This window comes from Aphis gossypii, chromosome X, assembly GCF_020184175.1.
Source record: "Aphis gossypii isolate Hap1 chromosome X, ASM2018417v2, whole genome shotgun sequence".
Classification (NCBI taxonomy): domain Eukaryota; kingdom Metazoa; phylum Arthropoda; class Insecta; order Hemiptera; family Aphididae; genus Aphis; species Aphis gossypii.
Window position 1 is genome coordinate 59,077,847 of NC_065533.1, and position 15,807 is coordinate 59,093,653.

A 15,807-nucleotide genomic window follows, 5' to 3' on the forward strand; every position below is an offset into this window, starting at 1 on the left:
GGCGTAATATTAAAAAAGACGTAAAACGATATATTAAAAATTGTGAGCTATGTCAGAAAAATAAATCCCATAATAAAACAAAACAACCGATGTTAATTACCAGCACAGTAGTAAAACCGTTCGAACGCATTTGCCTAGATATAGTAGGACCATTACCAAAAACTTTATTAGGAAATATGTATATACTAACACTACAAGATGAGTTATCTCGTTACGCGTTAGCCATAGCATTATCATCCACGGACGCACCTACTGTAGCACAAGCATTTGTCGAATGTTACGTATGCACATATGGTATTCCAAAGTCGATTCTAACCGATTGTGGAACCAACTTTCTATCCGATGTTTTTAAGGGCATGTGTAAATTACTAGACATAAAAAAGGTACAGACAACTGCTTGGCATCCAAAAACAAACGGATTTCTCGAACGTAGTCATAAAACGTTAAAAACGTATAAATTGTTATGTTACGCAACTTTTTGCTATAATACAACTGTTCACACTTCAACTAATTTTACGCCTTACGAACTCGTGTTCGGTACTAAACCAAATATTCCATCAGCTTTTAATAAAGACCCAGAACCACAATACAATTACGATAACTATGTATTCGATCTTAAACGTATGATGCAGGAAGCTCATAAAATAGCTAGGGACAATTTAATTAAGAAAAAAGAAACAAACAAAACTTACTATGACAAATCTCTAAACGAAATTGAACTTCACGTAGGTGACAAAGTACTTATTAGAGAACATAATAAGAAAAACGTACTAAGCTTTAATTGGCAAGGGCCATACGAAGTGTTACTAGTACATGATAACGAAAACATAACAATACAAAAAGGTAGACGCGAGTATCGTATTCATAAAAATAATGTTAAACGGTATTACGACGATGAACAAAGTTCAAGTCAATAAGTCTAATCTATATTAACAATCATTTAGTTTTCAGTTTTTTTTTCTCTACTTTTCTATCCGCTACAATTTTTTTTCTTTTATTTTTCTGTTTTAGAATTAAACAACATATTTTCCTAAAGGAACTTAGCGCCGTAATAGGACGCGAACAGCACAACGCTGATGTTTTAGTTCACGACGAAATACCAAATTGTTTATTAAAACATATCGATCTAGCGAACAAAAATTTACTTCAAACTTTTTCAGCTGAAGAAATTTTAAACATAACTAGAACACTAAACCATTTTACACACGACATGACAAAAAGCCAACGTCCACTTACAAAACCTTTTTGTCATTACTTGAAAACCTATATAGACAATGCCGAAGACGCAACAGACATATTTGACTATGTTAGACTTACGCTTCTGTAATCTAGTCTTGTTCTAAACCTCTCAATCTGTTTCTTTCTGTCTATTATTTTCATTTAATTTTCTATTTCTACTTCATTTTATTTTTATTATTATTTTTTTTTGTGTTTTGTTTTTTTTTTTTTTGACATAAGTATTTTTTTTGTGTGGATAATGAATTGTAGTATTCAATACGCAGTCATGGATTTCGAGTTTACGAATCTAGGGCGCGACAACTTAATTCTATATCAGGAGCATTAATGGGTCGACACTCGCCAGGTCTAGTTACGAAACTGGAAGGGCGCGCGTTGCTACTAAAAGAAAATAGAGTGGTTACGCCAAAAGAATGGAAAGACATGGTTCACCATTTAGTAAGAATTTTTAAAGACAAACCAAAAACATTGTACCCAGTACTTGCCCAGATATATGACTCGGACCACTCAACTGAAACTAACTTAACTAAAAAACAAATACTTAACTTAATAAAAAATTACGATGTGATCGTACTATGGGAGGGTAGTACAGACATCAAAATACTGGACGCTTTAGGGGCACCGCACATCGCTCTTTCAATGAGGGGATGGGACGTTGACTCCAACGGAAAATTTTACTTACAACTACTGTACGGAAAAACAATTATAGTTTCACATTATATCGGGGATATAGCAAAAAACGGTCGTGCGCTGTGTCTAACAGAAGCACACGGTCTAACTTGTGGAGGGGATCATGGGTGTATAGAAGCACATAACCCCGTAACCGATGTAATTTGGTCTGGATGCCTGTTTAGATATCTACGGCTTAGATATAGTGTCCAGATAGATGACGCCATCATTGGTTAATTTTCTTTTATATAATATACTTATTCATTATTTTTAAGCCAACTCAGCTTATATTGGCACTTTTTTTTATGGAAATGGGTATATTATTTTATATTATTTTATATTATTTTTTATTATTTTTTTTTATTTTTTTGGGTTTATTTTACTAAAATACAATTTTATTTAATATTTTTACTTTTTGGTATATATATATTATATATAAATACAACTTTCTTTTAGTAATAACTGATATTAGGTAGTTCATAACAATTTACTTTAACGATATAGTAAATGAATAATCAGTTTTTATTAATTTCATAAACAACTTTCAGACTAATAATGTTAATGATACCGTTCACGTCGGGAACATTAAGATTCACAGACGAACATTTAACACAACATTCCGGTATCTACTACGAAAATCGCGGACCGTTGAAACTTATAACTTCTCAATGGGACCTTACTGCATATATTAGTCTCACTAAATATAACGAACAATTTGACTACATAAATACTATGATTGAAAAAACAAAAGTATTATGTGTTACACATATGCATAACCCAGTAACAAATAACTTTAACTGTAACGGTCTACTTACTGTAACCGATGACATAATTAACAATTTACAACATCAAAAGACACAAGTTTTAGATTCTATAGGACACGTAATTAGTAAACGTAATGCTCTTCTTAAATTCGCAGCAAAAGCAGCTAGGTTAATTTATGGAATATGTAACTTAGAATGCATAAAAAAGTTTAACTTTAACATAGGAGTAGCACAAAATACCTCACAATCTAAATTGATTAAAGAACAAATTAAAGTGGTTCAACTAAACCATGATATAGGAACAAACAAATATGTTAATATGTCATTAGAAATAAACGAATTAACAAATATTACAGATGAACAACAGGTTAAAAACTACTTAACAAAACATTTTATACAAGTTAATCTATTAATTACAAAACATATATTGGAAACAAATACGTTACTAGAAATAATACATCAAGCAAAGATAGGAGTTATTCACCCAAGTTTAATAACTCCACAGGAGTTATTAGAACACGTTAAAGATATTAAAGTATCATTACCAGGGGGAACTGATTTACCCACTGACTTAGTCATAACTAACATTTATGAACTGGTGAAACTCTCAGATATTGCTATTTATTATGCTAACGACAACCTAGTTTTTATAATTTCTTTACCTTTAATTTATCAAAATGATTTTATTTTATATAATTTAATACCTGTACCAGTATGTACTGGCAACGATTGCGTTTATATAAAACCTATTAATAAGTATCTAGCTATAAGTAAGTCTAAAGAACATTATGCAACCTATGATGAATTTTACTATACTCATTGTAAACACGCTAGAGACTTCCTATTATGTCCTGAAGTTAATCCTTTACATCCTCGTAACATTAGACCCACATGCGAAGTATTACTATTACAGGATCCACCAAAAGTTCCAACCAATTGTGAAGTAATGCATGTTCAAATCGGTACAACTATCTTTCATAAAAAAAGATTCAAAAATGAATGGATATACGTAACCAACTATGACGTGTTATTCGTTACCTGTGATGAAGACAAGGAATCAACAAGCCATACAATCGAAGGAGTAGGAGTAATACACTTAAACGAAACTTGCAAAGGTTTCGCCACAAGAGACATATTATTACCAGGAAAAATTGATTACAGATCTGAATACGCAGATTTTAATCCAAAATCAATAATAGATCGTAACCAATATTCACCACGAACAGAGACTAACGGTTTAATGAAAGACTATCATGTAAAAACAAATAACATGGACGACTTACACTTAGTGTCTAACTCAAAAAATCAATTGGACAGTCAAAGCAAAATCAACATAGAAATCAAGGAAATTCAAGACATACAACAAATGTTTAACTATGCATTATATATAACCATAAGTTTTGTCGCTATAATTATGACACTGATGATAATACACAGCATAAAGACGAAATTAACGGAAAAATGCAAAACCCAATTTTCAGAACATACTCAAGAGGAAAGCCAAGAGCTTAATCCACCAGCAACAACAAATCAAAACGAAGACATAATTGAATTTCCACTTACAGCAAGAAATAGCCCGGAGCCCCACTATGCAAATTTACAACCTTACGGTTTTAAGTAAGAAAGTCGGGGACTTCCAGCTTCGAGGGGAGGAATGTAGTAAGCCGACGGAGTCGTCTCACTATTTTTTCTATTTTAACTCATTTACATATACTACGAGGTTCTTCACATTTAAATATTTTATTATCATACTCGTAGCGATACGTAATTAAATTTGATGGCAATTTCCAAGAATCAAAGCGTATGGGAAAACACAGCCACAAACAACTTTTTCTTGCCCTTTTGACAAACAAGCCATGCACATAAATCATAGATGCGCACGCCTTGGTATAATAGCACAACAACAAGTCCAATCCAGGGTTAAGTGTCTTGGGCGCAAAACCACTTTTGCAGCTACAGTGATAACATTCTATAACACACCTTTTTGTCCATTTCCTAGTCTCTATCATGTACAACCAGGGGGTACAGAGAACCATATAAATACAGGTCTCTGTCCGTCTTAAAATTTAGAATTAGTTTCACATTCGCATAGAGCTAGTCTATGTCCGAATTTTAAGATTAACTTTTTCTCGGGCAGCTACTTAACGTGCTGTCCTCAAATTCTTATACACTTGTTTTTATTGTAACAAATTATAACTTTAATTTTAATAAACTCTTGTATTAACATTGTGTCTTTGTCTCACTTTTAAAACCCGTAATCTTTTCTCGACAACTTGATCCAACTGCAGATGTCAAGCACTCATTTATAAACGATAGTGAGAGATCACTACACTTATAACTGTTCACTTTTTGTTGGTAAGCAGTTAAAACTTTTTGTGATGTGGGAAACTGACCTTTATCATAGAATTCATGCACCATTCTTCGAACAATTTCTGCGTCAAAATCATCAATATCTCTTGCATATTTAATACGTTTGTATGATTTTTAAGGAGATGTAAATGACGGACCAGCCACGGGTTCTGCAGTAGTCTATTTGGCCCCTTCAGAAGTTATTCGTTTCACTGTACCGACACTAACACCACATGCTTCTGCAGTCATTTCCTGACTTTTTCGAAAAAATGTAGCTACAACGGGATTATTTTTGTCATTTGCTAAATTTTTAAAAAAATTGTACACATTAAAAATTGTGTTTTTAGTTTGAGAATGTACGTCAGGTCGAATAGACATTTTGTTCAAAATTTTTTTCGCGCATTTTCTCGAACACGTTGATATGCAATACAACCACAAACACAATAAAAACTAACAAAACAGTACTAAAGTTGCAACGTTGTAAAGTTTTCGATAAAAACAATCGTCTAGATAACTCGAACGAAGTATACATACTAACAAAATAATGTGGTTTTTATCGTTATCAACAGTAATACGTTCACCAATCACCATGCGGTTGTGTGTTTATCATGGAGTAAAATGTTAATAAATAAAATGTTTGTAAGTGGTAGGTAAAATTATTCTGAAAAAATTCATATCAACAGGGACAGCTGTCCGATGGTCGATTGCCACGTCATTTTGAAATTACATATTATATTACATTACATTTTTAAGTCACACGTTTAGGAAACCCTTACGAAAATCTGCCACCGGAAGCTCCACTGCGGAGTCGCTAGTTTCGTTAAACGTTCTTTAGTTATAATTATAGGTATTATATAATATTAGTAATATTACATTCAGTAAAACAAATAAATTGGTGTTTACTTTACATTTTACAATATTATACTATATTCAATGTGTTATTGTGGTATAATTTAAGTATACATGTCAATAATAATTTGCAATAATACAATCAAAATATATATAGGTAAGTATCTGCAAGACTACAAATACATAAGATTGGATAACAAAAAAAGTTGTCTGATTCTCTGATAGTACTTAAAAATAATAACATTGAATGTTATTATCAAAAATATGAAATAATAATTATAATATCAAATTATATCTAGAATAAAAATGTACAAGACGTATAAATATAATAATAAAAATTCACAGTTAAATTCAATGTTATAATATATATATATATAAAAAAATACAGTTATAATAAAAGACAAATATAATATTTATTGCCTCATTGGTTTTTAAAATGAATTGTTTTTGTTAAAAATGAGCGTGTATGCTGTTTTGGTTGACTTTCAGTCATGGTTTAATTTAATGATGTATACAAATAGTGAAATATGATTTTAAAGCTAGATGAATTATTTGTAAAAGATGATTATTAAGTGGATTTCGATTAAAAAAATAGTTGGAGTTATTTAAAGAAAGTTTATTTATATTTATGCTGGATGTTGTTTTTAATATTAAAAAGTGCATAATATTTGTTTTTGTAGGTATTTGGTTTTTAAACATTCTAAAAACTTTATCAGCTACTTTGCATATTGTAATAACATAATTTGCTGGTTTCACTAATCCACCTTTATTTTTCACTGATATAAGTGATGCAGGATAACTGTGAATACGAATGAGCATATTAACACAATCGTCACACTTAATTTTTTGTTTTAATTTCCTTACAATGTAACCATCTATGTATTCATTTATGCCATCTGTAGCTTGTTGTACATATGTTTGATGCTCTGGTTTCATGAATATTTTAAAATCTAGGTCAAACCTAAGGCTAAACAATTGGCTTCTGATGAGGTCATAATCTCAGTGTGTACCAATAACCGCTTGTATGAACTCTCGAACTGTAATGTAGTGGGGTTATTATTATATCCACCCCTTGAGCGGATGGCTGAAAAAAACATCTCTAAATTATCCTGGCTCAATTTGTATGTTAGTAAAATTCAAGTTTATTTGTCATTATCATATCATCAAAAATGTTCAGAATACTTGTCAGGGAGATGATAAATCCAACAAAGTCTGTCTTTTTAGTACTTTTAATTACTAGAATTAATTTATCTGGTTCGTTTTTAGAATAATTCTTACAATGCAAAGACTTTAAATATTCTATTGAATTACTGATGAAAAGTTTAATAGAATGTTCATCTGATTTAAGGATTGGTTTTTTTTAAGGCGACTTACTGAAAAAATTTCTGATATTTAAAAAATCAAAAATATCATTGAGATATTGACATAATGGTAATTGTTGGTCCTGAGTCTTAATAAACATATTAGTTTAAAATTATCTTTACAATAATCTAATGCATCAGTTACACTTGATGAAAATGTTTATGCAGCCAAATGTACCTTCATTTTCTCTTTTTGAAAATTAAGGTGCCTCGAACGAATTTTTGTTGCAGTATGTAATTCCATTTCATTTTGCATATCAACCAACTGCTCAAAATATTTCCTTTTAATTGTTTCTATTTTGTTATTGAACAGGATTTTCCAATCACCCAAGGTATTGTGGCAAAGTTTAAGCATATGTGCTGTTCCATCAAATGTAAGTGTTTTAAATTGCACACAAATTGAACATACATTGATTGAATATGTATTAACAAGGTTGGTTTTTTGTTCAGATGATAACCTAGTAATTAAAAAAAATCCCACCGGAATTTTCCAATTGGAATTTATTGCAACAAGCATGAAAACTAAAGCTTTTTTTGGCCTTTGACAATCCATCACAGTTTTCAGTAACAGTACCGTAAATTACGTATCTTATCAGTCTATTCCCTTTGTAAGTTACATTTTCTTAAATGTGCATCTCTTCCATTAAAAACCACATATTAATTATTTTCCTTGGCTTTTCATTTCTTCTAACTTAATTGTTATAATTTTTAGTGCTTCTTCTGTAAAGTCATCTATAGAAAAATACCACTTCCGAAGAGTTGCTAGATATGGTAAAGATTTTTCAAAAGTTTTAAGCACATAAATGTAGGCTGCAGGGGAATGAAAATACAATGTCAATGCGAAATTGGGAAACTCAGGAGAATATGTACCAGAATTAAAGTTCAACTGTCTGTTTATCAATTCTGATTCCGCATTAGGTAGTATTTCCTTTTGATATAAAGAATAAAGTTACTTAAGTAGTTAAATATATACATGTTAGGTTACAGACTATCAATTTTTTCATTGGTCCAGTTCAAAATTTCACTTATAATAGAATCAGTAAAAATGTATTCCAAATACCCGAAATATTTATAGTATCACCTAAAATCCGGGATCACGTAATCCCGAAATTTGCGTAATAATATTATGGCGAGCTGTCCTAGTACATTATTATACAAACTCATCCACTGACCATTTATATTTATTTTTTACATAAAAATATTTTGAAGTTTGTGTAGATTCTTCATTGTCAAAACTATCAGATTCTACATCATCAGTTTCGTTAATGACATCAGCATTTTGGTCGAATTCAGTATCATGTTTACTTTTTATGAATTCTGAATTATCATCATCACTTATATCAGTATTATTTTCTAAAATTTTTGAAATAACATTTTCAAAGTCTGGATTAGTAACAGAGATGTGAGATGGACCGGCAGTATTCATTTTTTTACTTTCAATTATATTATGAAGAATACAAAAAAAAAAAAAACTTAGAAATATATCTGATAACCAAAAAAGTTACGTGCCTGATACAGTACGATATGATACACCGCTGAACATTTTTTATCAACAACAAAAAGTTATGATAATGAACATAACCTCAAAAACGTTCTTATCATAAAATATATAAATTATACCTCCGTACATAGATATGTGTAACATCTTAGTAATATTATCAATATTGTTGTGGTGACACCGATTGTCACCACTTTACTGGTCAGTCCACCCGACCGATGTAACCATTTTCGACACATGAATTTTACCTTTTATTTTATATTCGTTAACAAGTATTAGAATTACATTCGTTTTTATGTTTTTACTTGTATACGGCCATTGTGAATTTTATATACGTTTTTATTGACGCGACGCAGAAATCGTGTTCCCCACTTCGCGCCGTACCCGCGAAATCGACCCGGAGAAGGCTTTGGCATCGATCGCGCGAAATCTCTTTCTCTTTGCTCCCGACGTTCGACCGAGCTACAGCCACGACAAGTCCGTCCGACTTCAATAACGCCGAGTCGATCCTCCATGGGTAATGCGCCTTTCCACGTGGATATGCGACCACGACTACGCACTCCGACAATCGCGAATTACGAGGTATGACGACCGACACACGTCTCGGTCTCGTTATATCCCTCGCGATTTCCACGACGAACGAGCACTTTAATCGAACCAGGATTCGACCCGCTCTCGTCGCGTCGGTTCACACGTCTCCGCAAACTGGCTCACGATTACCACGTGAACTAGAGTGCGCCCCGACGCTCATACCGTATGCCCGAGCATCGAACACCCGACGAAACGGCAATTACTGTACGCCCAGTCATTCGCACGATTTATTTGTACATGTCGACTTTATTATTACGACAAATATACGAAATTCGACGCACACGGGTCAAACGACCGAAATCACGTGCTGCACTTTTACTTCCATGCCTGTCTAGATTCCACAAAAATCCTTCCTCACACGGAGTCAGATCGACAACGACATGTTGACAGAAAGTTTTGGAGCGGTTGGCAAACTTGTGCTACAACCGCGGTACCAAACACTTACGCGCCACATTATAATTGATAAAGATGATAAAAAAAAATGCAGCGGTATGTGACACCGTACTGTAACAATTCCGGTTAATTATAATAAGATCTAGAGGATAACTTATACAGATTCACACACAATTATCAAATGTTTATAAATATCATTTGTTACATATGTTACATATTAATACAATTCAACCAAAGTTAATATATATGTTTAAATAATAATACATAAACCAATAAACAGATCAATCAAAAAATAAAACACAACATTTATAAACACATATAGATCATAGCAAATTTCCTTTCAGCAGAATACATTTTATGATGTTAGCTTTAATATTAGAGTAAATTTAGTTATTATCAAATTTAATGGTAAGAAAATTATTTAATATACATTATTAATTGTGTTATTATATTAATTATGTATTATTAAAATATTTAATATTTCACAAAATGTGTTCTGTTAAACGATCTACGTCCTCTTAAACATCTACCTTAAGAAATTAAAAACAATTTTCATTTATTTTTTTTTCTTTATTCAGATGGCTAATCAATTGATCCATATAAGACACTTTCTGTTGAATGTGAACATTCCTTATCCGGAGAACATTTATCTTTTTCTGTTGGGCATCAATGGTATTTCTACTAGCAAGCCAGCACTTTTTCCGACTATTTGGACTTTCAATGTCTTCTTCACAGAAGGTGGAAAAAGTCCAAAAGACATTATTATTGAACTGGGTGGCTTGAAGGTATATACACGGAATATATTTTATGGTATATATAAAAACAAAATAGTTACTAGCTTTTTCTCGTTCCTTACAGAGTTTAGTTGTTAGTAATAGTTATAAATTATGTTTTTTTTTTTAAAAATAGTATATACTTAACGAGAATTTACTTATTTAATACACATGGAGTTTGTTTTACTGATACATTTATTTATAATTAAAGTATGATTGATTTTATATGTTTTATGAATTATTACTAAACAAAAATTTACTTATTTTGATATACATAGTTTTTACTTAAATATACATTTTATTATAATTATAATTTTAGTAGGTACACGATGGTACAGATTAGATAATACTCCTTTTTAAAATTTTATTTGGTGTGAATTGTAAACTTGAAAAGTGATACAAAATTATTAAAAATACATTTTTTTAGATATGGTGTAAATGAGATATAGTTTTTACCTTAACTTTTTGTATTTAAAAAAAAATAAGCGAATAAATATTTACCTATAATTTCAGATTTTTTTTTTTTTAAATGGAATCTCCTCAAATTATATATATTCAATCTTTGATAGAGGAATTAGAATTGAAAGTTTTAGAAAACGATGAATGTGTTAATCGAGAAGAAGAAAGAAAAAAAAATAGATATAAGAGTTTTAAATAAAAAGATTCATGGTTTATACACCTAAACAAAAAATAATAAACCTGATTGAGATAGACAAGTTAAGAAATGAAAAAAGAAACATTTTAGACGATTATAATTCTTCTTATTATATTGGTCAACAATGTAATAGACGTTTACGTAATCATTCCTTAATTTTGAATAATCAACTAGAAGATTTAATTAATAATAACTGATAAATTTGTTTATATAAATCTAATTTTTTTTTTTAACCTAATTAAAGCTAATTTAATTATTATTATTTCTTTAATCTGTTTTCCATTTTTCTTTTTTATACACGTACTTGTATAGAAGTATTAGTATATTCACAATAGCTTTTCCAAAACATAAAAAAACGTTTTTTTTTTTTTAGAAAATGGATTTACTTAACCATATCTTAATTGAAATTCATTGATTGAAAAAAGAAATCGATGATAATAATGAGAAAGAAATATAAAGTAAACAAGAACAAATAAAAACCATAGTTTTAACTACTGTACAATAAAACTAGATCTGGTCATAAAATAACCAAGATGGCATCACTGAATAAACTAATTGTGTTTGAGGTATTACATCTTTATATAAACCAGAACCTCTCTTAACCTTTGGGGTTACAGTAAAATTAAACATTTTTTCAATTTTTGGATTTGTAGTCATAGAACTGTTTGCTATTGGACGAAATTCAAATGGATCATTTGGTATAGTTGTATTATTATAATTATATACTAATTTAAAAATTGAATTTATCCAATTCCATGAACCTGTTGATGTAAAATATTTGTAAATTTTATTTTTTATTGTTCTTATAACGCGTTCAACCATACCAGCCTTTAAACTGCTGTATGTTGAATAATGTCTAATATGATACTTATTCATTATACTTTGAAATTCATTATTGTAAAATTCTGTTCCGTTATCTGTTTGTAATAATTTTGGTTGATTTTTTTTTAATATTTTTATTATACGTTTTGTACACTCCTTTGCTGTTTAATTTTTTAGTGCTTCTACCCACACATACTTGGTAAATGTATCTATAATAATTAAAATGAATTTAAAACCATTATTTTGTCTAGAATATGGTTGCATGTCTATAAAATCAGCTTGCCAGAGATCATCTTTAAACCGTGTTACTACGCTTCGTCTAGGAAATATTTTTCTCGCTGGTCCATGTAACTCCTCAGCTAAACTGATTAAGATTGTCATCATACTATAATATTTCTCTCGCGTAATTCTTCTAAAATTGATATAATTTCATTATTGACACCAGTATTACCAACATTTTGTGATGAAGTTAGAAGATTTAATCTAGTTACTAGTTCATTCGGATCGTCATAATAAACTAATTGTGTTTGAGGTATTACATCTTTATATAAACCGGAACCTCTCTTAACCTTTGGGGTTGCAGTAAAATTAAACATTTTTTCATTTTTTGGATCTGTAGTAACTGTAGAACTGTTTGCTGTTGGACGAAATTCAAACGGATCATTTAGTATAGTTGTATTATTATGAATATTGTAACGTGCCACGTACAAGCAGTAGAATGATGGAGTATCGGATGGGTTGTTGTAAAAAAAATGAAGACTGAAATATTTTCTAAGTTTTAGATTTTTATTAGAAAAATATTCTAAGTCCAAATAATTAAATATTTTAAACTGTGAAAATTGTTCTAAGTCCAGGAGACATATATATTGAACTGAGTGACGTGAAGGTGCTCGCTTTAACTCTGATAGATCACGTCTAAAATGTGCCTAATCTGAGCCCCCTTTTATATCATCCAGGGACTCCCGTGGTACCTTCTGGTCCCTGATGGTCATCTGCACGTGCATCCGTTTCTACCCACGCCTTGCGTCATCCGCGTGACGCCGTGCGTCAATTATGTGCCTATAATATTCTACCAGTTGAGTGATTACGCACCTAGTATATTCTACCGGGTGGTAATTACGTATCCATAATATGTCACCGGATAGCAATCATATTGTCATTATGATTATTTGTCATTATTTTCCAGCGGGTAGAAAGCATACGGGCGATGATGCTTTTGATTGGTTTTTACCTTTGTTTTTAGGTTCGGTCCTAGTTTATTATACTCGATTATTACTTGTTTGGCTGCTCACCTCTAGCATAACTATAAGGATGTCCGTTATGCCATCAATGTTTAGGTCATTGTTGGCTATGGTATGTAGTAATTTATATATTATATTTAATATAAGTATTAGAGCACGTTGCAATATTACTACGTTTAGTGTTAGATCTAGATAAATGATCGGTAATTTGTGCTAAACTTAATCGAGGAGTTCTAGAGTTATTAATTTTATCTATTTCTTCGTTTAATTGCTTTTCCTCATTTTTCATTCTATCGTATAGAGGTTTTACAACATTCGTCCATTTATGAAACTTTGAGGTTTTAGGTTTCCCATCTGCTTTTAAATGAGCTCGTGAAGTTTTTAAAATGTCGTAATAAGATTCCATATCTTGTAGAGTTGTATTTTTTGGTTCTTTCTCACATAGTAAAGACCATAGTCCTTCAGTCCATGGATAGTATTTATTAAATAACTGTAAGTTATCATAACTAAAAGTTACAGAGTGGCCTCCTATTTTATATGAATCACATGCTTTATCATAATACATACCATATGATTTATCATATCGCTTTGATGTAGGACGTTTATTGAAAAAATTTGAAAATGATGAATTTAATTCGTTATCATTATCATCATCACTAACGTCTGAAGTTTCCGGTTTTATTTCATCAGCCGGTTGTGTATTCTTTTCTGTTTAGTTGTTCAATAGTTATATTATTGGTTTAAATGCTTCACGAAAATAGTTATCAGAATCTATGATACCACGTTTCATTTCCATTATTTTTCGTTTTATATATTTTTTTGAGGTTATTAAATTTTCCAATAAAATTTTTCTTTTATCATTTCAAATAATAATGTGAATATAACTGTATCGTATGACTATTGACAACACAATGTATATAATTTCAGTTATACTTTATATTTATATTTATACTTGCATTTATTTTATTTTAATAAAAGTATGAAAACCACATCTATATCTTCCTTCATTCATTTCCCGAGTCTTATAAAAAACCATAAAAACATAAACACTGTGATTCCAACATAAATGAAATTCAATGAAATCCATATCTGTAGATTAATGATCATTGAATATATGTCGTAAATTTGTCATCTTGTTTTAGTATTATTAAAAAGCTTGAGTTATCTCTTACTAACTGTTTTGGTATTTTAGAATATGTTTGTGCTAAATAAAATACTAAACTAGCACCTGAATGTCTACAGATTGAAAAGTATTCTCTGATTACTGACTACGATCAAAAATTATAATGGAATTTTTTTTTAGTTTAGTTTGGTATAACTTTATCAGCACTTGTAAAAATGAAAAAATTAGCACCTTTTATATCATCTATTATTTTTTTTAATAAAACATATTTTTCTTGATTTGAGGTTTTAGAGTATAGATAAATATTTTCAAATCTTAACCCGTTTTCATGGGTAATTAAATTATACATTATATTTGTTTTTCCTGAACCACTAGGACCAACTAATATAGCTCGTATGGTATCAGGTAATAATGATCCATGTTTTGATGGTTTTTTTTCTATCTGAACATCAACATTTGTAATATCTAATTTATCTTTCTGCTCAATCAAGTTCATTTTTTCGTATAAATACTAATGAATTTTAACTTCATAATTAGTTATAAATGATACTGTAATAAAATTAATGAGTGTGGAGACGAATATTTGCTTCAAATATTGTATTATTCTATTATTTTATTATCTGTATTGTAATAATTATTTCTACAGTATTTTCTTTTATATTATTTTTAATTGCATAAAGCAATGTACATTTCAAAATACATATATCAAGGAAACATTTTACAATATAATATATAATTGGACTGGACTCACTGCTGCTTGAGATGTGGTCCACTTGTGTCTGGATGGTCTGTTGCACGGCGATAATATTTTCACTACTGCAATTGATTTCACGTGGACGGTAGTTTATGCGTGATCATGTGCTTGTATAAACGAAACACGCTAATCAGGGTAGTACCGCCGTTATCACTTATCACTATTTGATAGTGTAACGTTGAATCTCGATCAGCGGTACTAATATGACTTTGACGAGTGTAACACGGAATCTCGATCAGCGGGATTAATATGATTTTGACGAGTGTAACACGGAATCTCGATCAGCGGGATTATGATTTTGACGAGTGTAACACGGAATCTCGATCAGCGGGATTATGATTTATCTGCACTGAAACACAGTGTCTCGACGGCGGTGAATGAAACTGCGACACTTGTTCGTACTGTCTGTATTTCCGTGAATACGGCAAATACCAGATACGGCAAGCGAAAAGGGCGGCGGCGAATAAAACTGCGACACTTGTTCGTACTGTTTGTATTTCCGTTAGTACGGCAAATACCAGATACGGCAAGCGAAAAAGGGTGGGATATCACGAAGCAAGTCGTGCTGTTTGTGTTTCCGTTACGACGGTAAACACCAGACACGACTGCTAACGGGGAAAGGTGATTTCGGCCGGCTCATCGGGGTCTATTTACCACCTGCTACAGCTACGGCGGGTTTCGAGAACATTGATTTCGGTTTGTGATATTTTGTTAGTTTTTTGGTGATCT